The sequence below is a fragment of the Malania oleifera genome, chromosome 4 (assembly GCF_029873635.1).
Source record: "Malania oleifera isolate guangnan ecotype guangnan chromosome 4, ASM2987363v1, whole genome shotgun sequence".
Classification (NCBI taxonomy): Eukaryota; Viridiplantae; Streptophyta; class Magnoliopsida; order Santalales; family Ximeniaceae; genus Malania; species Malania oleifera.
Genome location: NC_080420.1, coordinates 88,574,298 through 88,584,051, shown reverse-complemented (window position 1 = coordinate 88,584,051; position 9,754 = coordinate 88,574,298).

Sequence of the window (9,754 nt, the reverse complement as noted above, 5' to 3'; positions counted from 1 at the left end):
TTGAAATGTTTCGGAGTGTGTGTAATAGAGCCATGTATAAAGATATTTGTGTGCAACAAGGTTATATTTCTGTATATATAATGGTATGAATGTGCTACATGTGTTTCCACTTTCTATTTGCTCTACTAGTGATTGTGGGAGTCGCCTAGGAAACCCTCATGAGACTATAACTCATCCACTAGGATCAACCTAGGGGTTTAAAGCCTTATTGCATACGGTAAATGCAATCGTGTTTCCCATGAAAGAGGAGGTAGGTAGGACTTAATAGTGTTCTTAGATTTTTCTTTGCTCAAGGACTAGCAAAGTGTAAGTTGGGGGTTGTGATGAGTCCCTAAAATATATGATTTTACACCCTCATTTACCTTTGCTTATCCTCTTTTTATTATTTATTTACCCAAAGTTATCGTTGTTCAGATCTATGCAAGATTTGTTCGTCTTTTCAGGAAAACAAGTTAAAACCTTGGAGTTAAGCCTTACTAGAAGCTATGGAGAATCTAGAGGAATCAAAGCTCGTATTCCAATGAGTTCCAAAAGCTTCTAAGCATAATTGAACAAAAAACCATTGCTTCACAAAGTGGCGTGACCAACAAACCACAGGGGTGACCTTGTCTCCTACAGTAGACTTCAAGTTCAGACTGAGATCAAATTGCTGCAAGGCTCGACCAAGTGCTTGGCCAAGTGACCATTGGGGTGACTACATCGAGATGCTGAGAGTAGAATAGAAATTCAAAGATACCGAGAGCCTCGACCAGGTGTTCAACCAAGAGACCCTCAGGAGTGACTATGTCAAGATTCTGAGAGTTCCTGAAAACTGAGATACTACAAGTCTTAACAATCATCTCGACCATCGGTACCCTGAGGTACGGTGAAGTCGAAGCCATCAGAGATTCGAACCTTGGACTTCCCACGAGTCTTGACCAGGGCGCGCACAAGAATGACAAAAGGGTGACTTGGTTGACAGTGACGATCTGCTGCACGATATCTTCTGCAAACTTTCCTAAAATGTGGAACAAACATTGTAAACCATTAAGCTTATAAATAATCACTAAGAACACGAGCTTTGGGTTCCTCTTTGGCCTCTCTTAGGTTAGTGACAAACTTAAGATGTCATGGAGAGCCACATTAGATTAAGAGTAGCGTAGTTTTCTTTCTTATTTCGATGAGTGCATGAAGTGTTCTTTGGCCTGTGACAACTAGCGGCGTTCTTGTGCAATCCGTGTATATTATGCAATCATTCCCCTTGTAATTCTCTGCATTAGTGATAGACATTTGAAATAATAAAGGGATGATTTTCTTTACTTTTACATTTATTTACATTCTTTGATTTACTACTTTCTATTTATCTACTGTGTGTTTGATGAAAGAACGTGGAAAAGGATAATCGAATTTACGTATCAGTTATAGGGAAGTAATCGGCTATGGATCCGCGGAGGTATTCGTCCATCATTGAGACAAGGTATACTTAAGTTCCCGACCATGCTCCAGATGGTTGGTGCACCTTTGTTACCTTATGCCCTCGATTGCCCCTCTTTCGCTTTGGCTCGCTTAGGTTAGTATTTTTATGGAAGTCTAGATGAACGTAGATAGAGGCATGGCATCCAACGTCTGATTCAGACCTCGGCATCGCTTTGTAGGAGTAGGGTAATTAGTAAAGTTACTTGCTTTTCGGTAGATTAGATTTTATCACTTTCTTTTACTTGTTTTCCAGTAGGTAGACAACACACCAATGCAAAAATACCATCTTTTTACTTCTTTTTCATAGTAAGGTCATAATAAATGTTAGCTTTGGTGTATTCCCAAGAGGGAGGATGAATTGGAAATTTTAAAACTTATTCTTAGGTTAAACCAGATGTTAACAGTTTTTCATAACCTAGGGTCTTTCTATGCAATTCCAAATGCACAGATAAATATAATATGCAGAAATTTAAATCATGCGCAGCATTCACCGACAATCAAAGAATAACATACATGTGCAGTAAATAAATTGCGGTAAAATAAAGTGCACACACGATATGTTATCGGGGTTCGGCCAACTGTGCCTACATCCCTGTCTCTACCTTACAAGACCGAGGATTCCACTAATGCTCACTTAACAGGTGGAGTGGCACCGATTACAACTAGGTCAATTCAAGGGGTTCACCTCAACCAACGTGCCTTACCAGGATGGCACACCTAACTTTCCTAATCGGGTCTAAGCCAGTTCGGGACTATTTAACCAGGCTAGTCTCCCTCTTCAGGCCCATGCCTAGATACAACAAATGTGTATAAATTTTTGTGTACATGGATATGCTTGTTACACTAAGTAGATTATGTACCACTAAGCAAAGTATAATCAATCAATCAATGCACATCAATAATATAAGAACTATAAGCTCAGTGCGGATAATACAACAACTCTCAAGATAATATCCCTAGTCAATCCAAGTGTGAGAGTGTGTTTGCAATCTATCTTTGAAACTATATATAGATATATATCAATCAAAAATAGTGTTTCAAATATTTTTAGATAATGTAATCAAAATATCTTTGAGGTGATTTTCTCAAGATTCTAACACAAGAGATATTCAAAATCAAGTTTGTTTGAAAAATATTTCAAAAAGCACAAGAACCAGCCTTTGAATACTTGCAACAATAATGCAAGATTCACAAGCTCAAACGAGTTATCCCAAAATAATATTTATCAATGAAATAATGGATCAATTCAAGCTAACTCTCTAAAAATAATTTCAATAGTAATAAATGAGAGAGTATACTAGCTTTAAAATAATGTATGAAAACACACAAATATATTCACTCTTCAAGTGAAGAGGATACAATAATGCTCTCTTTATCAAAGACGGTTTTACAAAGAAGAATCAAAGAGAGTGGAAAAATTTTCTTGGAATGTTGAGTATATAGCAAAAGTGGTATAAAATATTTGAGAGAAATTTTCCTAATCACTTTGGCTAATCTCTTACTAATATTTGCAAATAAGGGGGTATATATAGAGTTCACCAAAATTTTAACCATTCAGGACATGTAAGGTATTATTAGGATTGTTTAAAACCATTTTAACACAATTAACTCTATTTAAATGTTTTAACCATGGTAAAAATAATAGGGCAACCTGAGAGCACCGGTCGACTGAAGGTAGGTTTGGTTGACCGAGTTGTGCAAGTTCGGTTGACCGGGTAAGAAATGAACTAGAAGTTCGGTCGACCGAATATGGCATCCCAAAGGCGATTTTTCTTTTTTCTTCATGGTTGGATCCATCGAGAGCTTTTAAACTGAGTAGTTCGGTCGATCGGAACGTTGAGTTCTGGGAACTCGGTCGACCAGGTCATTGGCTTAAGAATTTGGCTCGGTCGACCATAAGGTCAAAGAGTTGACTCCGAGGGAGTTCAGTTGATCGGGTGATTTTGAACTGATCATGACTCGGTTGACTGGGCAGTGGTCGAACTGTTGACCCGGTCCCATTTCGGTGTACCAGGTGATATTGTACTTGACCAATACGGTCGACCGAACATGCAAATTAAGGGAATTTCAATTCTTTTTACTTATGCAATCACTTTATTCATATGACCATATATATATATATATGTGTGTGTGTGTGTGTGTGTGTGTGTGTGTGTGTGTGCATGTATGAGTGTCCTAAGGTCATTCTAGACCATTTTCATTCTAAGGACACCGAAAAAATCTGGCATCGGTCGATCGAAGCATGATCCCTAAGGTATTTCTATGGTCTGTGTAGGTACCTAAAGTCCAACTAGGGTCTTTAAGCTTGTAGTTCCTACATACATTATATGCATTAAATATTACAGACCTTTTTCCCTATTTACTATTACAGACCCGAATTGAATGATAATATAAATTGCAACATCAACTAATCTTTAGGGTCTTCAGGCTTCAAGCTTTCATGTGCCATCAGTGTATCTACTAATATAAACCTACACATGAACTAGATAGCCATTAAATACTTGAGTATTTTTCATTATCAAAATTGGGATATGACCCATATAGTCAACAATAAATTAATCTATAAATGGTGTACTAACTGCGCTTTAAGTCTTCGTGGATCGACACCCGACTTACCCACTTTCTACAGAATTTGTGATTAGTTAGGTTATAAATATTATTTTTAGTAGTTAAGGACCCATGCCTTGGCAAGCCTACCATGTACTCTAGATACTCCTTTAGCTTCTTGTATGCCTAACTCCTTGGTTTTAACCTGTATTTCCTGAAAAGACCAATAAACCTTGCATAGCTTCGAACAATGATAAAAATGGGTAAATAAGTAATAAAGTAAGGATAAGCAAAGATAGACGAGGGTCTAAAATCTTGCATTTTAGGGACTCATTCGTCATTAGACAAGGAGGGCATAGGATTCAATGGAGTTGAAAATAAGAAGAAAAAGAACCTTTACATGGGGTAGTTTGTAAAAAGCATCCAAATATTATGTTAGTACCTCCTCAAATGCTTACACACACACACACACACATGTTTCCTATATAAGAAAAAGGGATAGATAAATTTTGAATGTCCATTAAATATAAAGGGTGTGAAAACCAAATAGGTTTGGAGAGTCAAAGAACCATCTCTTGTTAAACCATTAAGACCCAAGAAAGTATTGGTACCAAAATGATAACCTAATTATCGAACTAATGCCTAAAAAGATCTTAGGATTAGTCATTCCTCTTTTTAGAATCAAGAAGGTTCAACTGTAGTAAAATAAAAAAGGTTAGTGATGCCTCAACAGCCTATAGAGTTTAAGTTAGTCTATTCTAATATAAGAAGAGATTTAGTAATGACTGTAAGTGTGCTCTGATAGTAGATAATGCTTATAGTATAAATTACTAATAGATATGTCTACTACAGTAGAGATCTTGAGAAGAAGTTGATACAACTAAACTTCAAGGTGAACATTTTTCTCTATTGTGCTTTGAGAGATGATAAGTATAACCGTATTTGTGGATGCGAAACCACGAAGGAAATTTGAGACAATCTCGAAGTCACAAATGAAGGTACATCTCAAGTCAAGAAGTCCAAGATATATATGTTGGTGAAAGAATATGAGATGTTCAAGATGGATGAAGGTGATATGATCACATCCATGTTCACTCGTTTAACTCACATCATAAATGGATTGAAAACACTTGGTAGGACTTATTCAATGGAAGAAAATGTGCAAAAAGTTCATCGATCTCTACCCGAATCATGGCATGCTAAATCATTGGCTATTGAAGAAGCTAAAGATGTCACCAAGGTTTCTCTTGATGAGTTAGTTGGATCACTCATGACCTATGAAATTAAGAAGAAGAGCATGACATTGGAGCTAGAAAAAACTAAGAAGGAAATTGGAGTTGCTTTGAAATCATCTAGTTTAACTCAAAAAGGAATGATTGAAGATGATGATGAAGAAAGTGAGGATGATGTGGTTTTACTCACAAGGAGGTTCAAGAAATACTTGATGAAGAGATGAAAGTTTAGTAAGCATATTGGAAAAGGAGAAGCAAGCAAAGGTGGTAGCATGAGATGTTGCAATCGCAAGAAGGTTAGGGACAAGATAGCGGATTGTCCCTTGAAAAAGAATAAAGGAAATTATCATCAAGGAGACAGTAAGAAGAACAATGCTATGAATGCTACAACTTAGGATGAATTTGATGGACTTTCCACCACTGATGAAGTAGAGGGGGAAGCAACACATTTTTATCTCATGGCAAATGAGCAAGAAAAGGTAATTTCCAATGATGATGAATATATTCCAACTTATGGTGAGTTAGAAATTACTTGCACTAAATTATTTGATAAGGTAGTTTTGGTTAAAAGAGAGAACAAAAGTCTTGAGGAAAAACTTGCTCTACTTAAACAAAAGGAACCTTCTTTTTGTCCCACATTGAAAAAGGAAAAGGCTTCCCTTGAAAAGAAAAATGATGAGCTTGTAACTACTTTTCAAATGGATCGTGAATAGTTCAAAGTAAAGGTTGAAAATTTGAAAATTCAAATTGAAAATATTTCGGGAGGAAATGTATTTTTGAAAAAGAAAGTTGAGGATTATAGTAGAATTATTTACAAATTCACTAACGGAAAAGAAATTTTTAATAAGCTCCTAGGAGCCCAATGAATTGGAATTTATAAAGAAGGTTTGGGCTATGGTTTATCATCATATAAATCTCTTTGTTATGTTGATCTTTGTGCCAAAATAAGTACCTCATCAAGTAAAAATAAGGCACGCAAGCCAAATCCCTTACATGCAAATAAAACTTGCTTGTATTGTGAGAGAAAGGGTCATATTCGTTACTTTTGCCCCTTTAGAGGTGCTAGAGGTCAAGAAAGGAGGCTTGAATAGGTTGCTAAAATAATAACCCCTTAGGACCAAAGAAAGAATAGGTACCAAAACAAATTAATTGATTTTATTTTGTAGGTATGCTTAAAGACCACATCTAAAAGGAGCAAGTGGTTTTTTGATAGTGATTGTTTAAGGCACATGACGGGTGATGCAAGCAAATTCATTTCTCTCATCTATAAGAAGGAAGGTTTTGTGACATTTGGTGATTATACTAAAAGAAAAATCATTGGTAAAGGTAAAATAGGTAATTCTTCTCTACTAAATGCGTTATCAATGATTTAAATAGAAAAACTATCCTAGTTGGTCAACTTGAATCAAATGTTTATACTATTGAGTTTGATGACTTTGAAAATAATGATATGAAATGCTTGGCCACAACTCATGAATCTAGTTGGTTACAGCATAGGAGACTTGGTCATGCTAGTATGGACTTATTGAAAAAATTAATTTCTAAGGATTTGGTTGATGGTTTAATTAAAGCTAATTATTTCAATAGTAAAGTATGTAATGCATGTCAATATGTTAAACAAATCAAGTCCTCTTTCAAGCCTAAAAAACAACTTTCTACATCTAGGCCTTTGGAATTAATTCGTCTAGGTTTGTTTGGTCCTAATGATGTTGCAAGCATTGGTGGAAAATTATGTCCATTTGATGATTGCTCTCGATTCACATAGGTGTTGTTTCTTGCAAATAAAAGCGATGTGGTTAATGCTTTTATTAAGTTTTGTACCAAGGTTCAAAATGAGAAATGGGCTCTCCATTATCAACATTAGAAGGGATAAAGGATGTGAGTTCAAGAATAAATAAATAGAGAATATTTGTGATGAGCATGGCTATGGACATAATTTCTCGGCACAAAAAAAAAAACTCCACAACAAAATGGAGTGGTTGAAAGGAAGTATTGAACACTTCAAGAGATGGCATGGACAATGCTAAATGAACATGGTCTTCCAAATTACTTTTAGGCTGAAGTTGTCAATGCCGCATGCTATGTAAGTAATCATGTGGTTATAAGGTATATAATTGCCTAAACTTCATATGAGATTTGGAATGGCTAAAAACCCAATACTGCACAATTCAAGGTTTTTAGTTGCAAGTGTTTTATCCTTAATGATAGAAATTATAATACAAAATTGATCCAAAAGCCAACGAAGGAATATTCCTTGGTTATGCTCTAAATATCAAGGCTTATAGAATTTTCATTAAAAATACTCATACTATTCAAGAATCTATTCATGCTATTTTTGATGAAGCTAACCCCTTTGTTCCCAAGCTTATTGTGCATGAGGATGAGGATGATCCTATAGGTATATTTAATGTGGAAAAGGAACTTAAACAACTTAGGATGAATGAAGAGCAAGGAGAAAATGATCAAGAAGATATTATTAAACAACCTAAGGATGAGTCACAAATTCAAATTGAATCTTCAAAGCAAAATGAAGAAGCGAAAGTTCCTAAGGCATGGAAATTCTTTAAAAATCATTCAATGGATCTCATCATAGGAAGTCCATTAAGATGAGTAAGAAAAAACTCAGATCTTAGAAATCGACACCACAAAAAATAAGGTTACTAAAGACGATTTGATCAGTATTAGTGACGGTTCGAAATTAGATGCTAGATTTGCGGTTACTACTACTTAATAGTAATGAATTTATAAATAGTCACTAAAAGTGCAGTATTAGTGACAGTTTTTATAATCGTCACTAATATGAAGCAATTAGTGAGGGTCAATAAATCGTCACTAATGTTACGCTTTTAGTGACGATTATTAAAACCATCACTAATAGCGTCATATTAGTAATGGTTATTAAACTCTCACTAATACTAGGGCTTTAGTGATGATTTTGAGCCCATAACATGTTGATTCTATAGTGACGGTGTTAGTCTTTTAGTGACGGTTTAAAAACTGTCACTAATACTTCATTCTACTATTATTAGTAATGATTTTTGAAACCGTCACTAATACTTTGAAATAATTAATTTTTTTTTAAATTCCTTTAAAAACCTATAATTGCATTTTAGCATACAAAAAAATAAAATAGAATTAATAAAATATTCATAAATTATTCAAAATTAATTTACATACAAATACAAATTCAAGTTAAAAAATAAAAAAATAATTATGTTCAGATAACAAAGAATACAGGAAATGTCAAAAGTTGTGTGCATCCAACCCAACTATAGTGCCTAGCATCATTATAGTGTTGTGATAGTCGCAAACACTATAAAATAATAATTATACAAGAAATTAGTATACAATGTTTGAACATATATGTATATACTATAATTAAAAATTATTTGATAGCAAAATGATTGGACATTCAAACATAGTGTAAAAAAATGATACAATTGTAAATAACTAAATTTGATCAGTGGAAATTCACCCCACTCGGTTTGGACCTCATATGCCCAAATTGTAAGCTAAGTACTTAAAATGAACCAAGTTTACTAAGTTTGTTTATATTCAAACTTTGCTTCCAACTTGGGAAAAAGCTCCTACGGAGGATTTTTTAGGCACCATCAACTCCGACATGTGAAAAATGTGTCGAGAATGACCGCATTCAGTTTGGACCTCGTATGCCTGAATTGGACATTTGGGTGCAAAACTATGAACTAAGGTTACTATGTTTGTATTCTAACTTTGCTTCTAAATGGGGAAAAACATCTCGGGGAGGCGTTTTTGGGCACGGTCAGATTTAGAACCTCCAGGTCAATTTGATGGATGTGTTGAGACTGACCAAACTCGGTTTGGACTTCATATACCCAACTTGGACACTTCAGTTCTTAAATTGAACTACGTTTACTAAATTTGTTTATATTCTAGCTTTGCTTATAAGTGAGGAAAAAGCTCTTGGGGAGACTTCTTTGGGCATCATAAGATCCTGCACATCCAGTTCGATGTGATGAACTTGTCCAGACTGACCCAACTCAGTTTGGACCTCGTATGCCCGAAATGGACACTTGGCTGTTTAAATTCAACTAAGTGTATTAAGTTCGCCTCTAAGCACATAATTTTCAATTGGCATGGAATTTTTGGACACCGTCAGCTCTGTAATGTCAATCTCAATGTCACGGAGGTTTTGAGACTGACCACACTTGTTTTGGACCTCGTATGCCTGACTTGGACACCTGAGTGCTTAAAATGAATTAAGTTTACTAAGTTTATTTGTATTCTAACTTTGTTTTTGAGTGGGAAAAACTCCTGGGAAGGGGTTTTTGGGCACCATTAGATTTGGCATGTCCAATTTGATGTGACGGATGTGTTAGAACTAACCCCACTTAGTTTGGACCTTGGATACCTGAATTCGACACTTGGGTGGTTAAATTCAACTAAGTTTACTATGTTCGCCTCTAAGCTTATAATTTTTAATTGGCATGGAATTTTTAGGCACTGTTAGCTCCTACACGTTGAGCTCAATGTCACAAACG